Here is a 3097-nt window from a genome sequence, read left to right on the forward strand (position 1 = left end):
TTTCCTGAGTGGGGAGAAATTGTTATCGAGTATCTCGGTCTTTCTGCACGGATCTTGTGTTCCTCTCAGCACAGGTTGGCCCTGACAGGCAGGGTCAGAAGCCCGCCTCCTATAGACTTAAATTGTGTTGGTGGGGGCGTTAAAACACCTATGGTAGATTATTTTTTAAAATGTCAGCCAAGACACTGAAAGGTCATCCCAGAACACGTTCTCGAATTGTGTGGGCAAACCATGGAGGCCAGACGGAGAGCCATTCTCCACACAGTCGGCACGCTGTTCCAATGTTCTACGTCCACAAAGCAACTTTGTTCAGTGCAGAGAACAAAATACAACAAAACAAAACAAAACAAGCTGTTTCTTTCTTTTAACAGATATACCCACCCATACTTTATCTACCTCTTCTTCTGGATTTTTCTTCAACATCTCCAATTTGAGTTTGAATTTTGACCAAATATTTCTGAAGCCCATAACAACAGATCGAGCACCAGCAACAGATAGCGCATTTGAAGAAAGTGTAGTAAAAAAGAAAAACTTGCCAAAGTTGGGCTTAGTACATCGGAACAGCTGACCGGCGAGCGGCTCTCAAGATGACAGTACTTCTTCAGCGCTCATCTCACTGGCCAGCTCATTTGTTCTCTTCAATACTCAACTGACCAATGTCAATGTCACCCATAAACAAGTTTGACCGACCAGTGGCGCCCTCCAACAGCGCGGACACGGTGAATAAAACCCAACACACATTGGCCTAACTTGGACTATCCACTGTGAATAAAACCCAACATACCTTGGACTATCTATTGTGAATAAAACCAACAATCGTTGGTATAACTTGGACTATCTACCGTGAATAAAACCCAACACACCTTGGCCTAACTTTTGAGTTTCTATTGTGAATAAAACAATCATACCTTGGTCTAACTAAGGAGTTTCTACTGTGACTGTGAATAAAACCAACACAGTAACAAACTGGGTACAAAACAGAACACAACTCTGGGATAAGTGAAGAACACTCTGTGAAGAACATGCTCAAGTTTATTGTCCCCGATTTGATCAGAGATTCCTGGGAAGATGCAAAGAAGAAGAGAAATACATGTCAAAACACAAACCAGCTCATGCCAGGATGATACAACAGACGTGAAGTAAAAGTACACACCAGCCGGACAAATCACAACACACCCATAGACAAAGTACATGTACATTTTGGGCTGTGTTCCACCTCTCTAAACTAAACTAACAGTATCAATGTACACATAACACACCCATAGACAAAATGAAGTGGTTTGAATTAAAAGGTGGCTGAGTGCAATTTTTTGAAGAAAAAAAAAAGAGATATTGGTGTCATCATGATCCTTGAGACCAAATCTATCCAGTAAGATATTCACAATACAGGTCATGAAAAGACTCTCAAATAAGCCAGAAATAACACGATTTGGTTACCAAATTCCAGATATGAAAGGTGGTTAACTCCAAGCAAAGGAGTTGACTCTAGTGTAATTGGCTCCGAAGACAACTAACCCGTGTGATTCCTAGTTCCGTGTAGAATGGTGTTGACGCCTTCTATTACGGTGTCTCGGCCTTATAGGCCTATGTAGAGCTTATCAGGTTCGCATCTTTCTCTGAATCTTTACTTTCAAATGTGATTTTGACCTCTCAAGAATATTTTATCGTTATTTATTTGCACGTAGAGGACACAAGCTGAGTCAGGTTCAAAATTTGAAGCTCAATCGGGATCTGAAATAGAAAAATCTTTAGCTATTTTTTAAATTTTTTTTTTGCTTTTTCGAATTACTGCTTCTGTTCATCAAGAAATTCAGACTACGGTACCGGTATCAATGATATTATTGTGAGAACACTTGATAACAGAAAAAGCAAAGGAGACATAGATCACTTAAGTCATGATGGTTCTTCAGATAGCGCAGAAGGTGACATGTTTCAGAATAATGACGATGATCCAAATGACCCTGACTATGATCTGTTTCAGGATGAAGCGTTTACAACAAATGATGGTGCTGTATCAATGGAATTACTGACGAGGTAATGGTGCCTATCGATAGAATCAATGATGAAAATGTTCTAGAAACCATATCTTATGTCATTTCGTGGTGATATGCCGGATGAATCAGCCACTGCAACAAAGAACAATGGTTTGTTCACATAATAGATAAATGAGACCTTTTGTCAAATACTGGCTGTATAATCTTTCTTACGGGTCATCTGGTACAGATAGATGTACAGTATGCGTCAGGTTGAATATTTCAATCAATGCAGCATCTGACGACATTGACAAAATAATGCTGAAAGGGGAAAATGAAGTCCAAAACGGTTAAAGTTCCAATGTGCTTAATGGGATAACAAAAGAGATAAGATCATAAAAGTACAGGCTTTGCATTTGGCTTTCAGTAAGATCTTCCGGCACCAATTAAAAGTGGAGACATTTTTTATGAAGCAGTGAGTTATGGACATATCTGGCGCCACCGATCAATATCAGTCGTAAGACGCAGTGTGCTATTATCAGCTACGAGGCTCGAAAGGCAAAACAGTTACTTTCCATGAAATTTTTGTTTTTTGGATCAATTGAAAGTTTGATGTCTTCTGTTTCATTTAAAATTTTAGAAAAAACAACTATAATCGACTATAAATTTCAAGTCTCTATCTCAATTCTAAGACCCCCATTGCTACGGTACCATGTTGCTCAACTTCGGAGGCAATTTTCTCCTTTTCAGTTCTGTATTTTCGTCATATATGGTCATATTTACTTCATTCTCGTTTTAAATGGTAGGGAAAAGGTAATAGTTTTTAAAAAATAATATTAACTCAGTTTTGACATTTCCTTCATGACTGATATTGACCGGCAGGGACACATATAATATTGGAATTCATAACTTGAGCAATAGCAAAGATATCATATTATATTTGGCCTGGATTCTCTGATCGCCGGGATTGTAATGAAGCTGCAACTTGTCTGAATCACATTTCAGTTCTCTCACAGAGATGACATTAAAACATAAGACTGTAAAGGGATGGGGGTACCCATTAAGGGAACAAAAACAAAAGAGTAACGTAATTCCTTCTGTCTCGTGTTGAACAAAGACGTTTT

This window comes from Aplysia californica, unplaced genomic scaffold, assembly GCF_000002075.1.
Source record: "Aplysia californica isolate F4 #8 unplaced genomic scaffold, AplCal3.0 scaffold00196, whole genome shotgun sequence".
In the NCBI taxonomy this organism is placed as follows: domain Eukaryota; kingdom Metazoa; phylum Mollusca; class Gastropoda; order Aplysiida; family Aplysiidae; genus Aplysia; species Aplysia californica.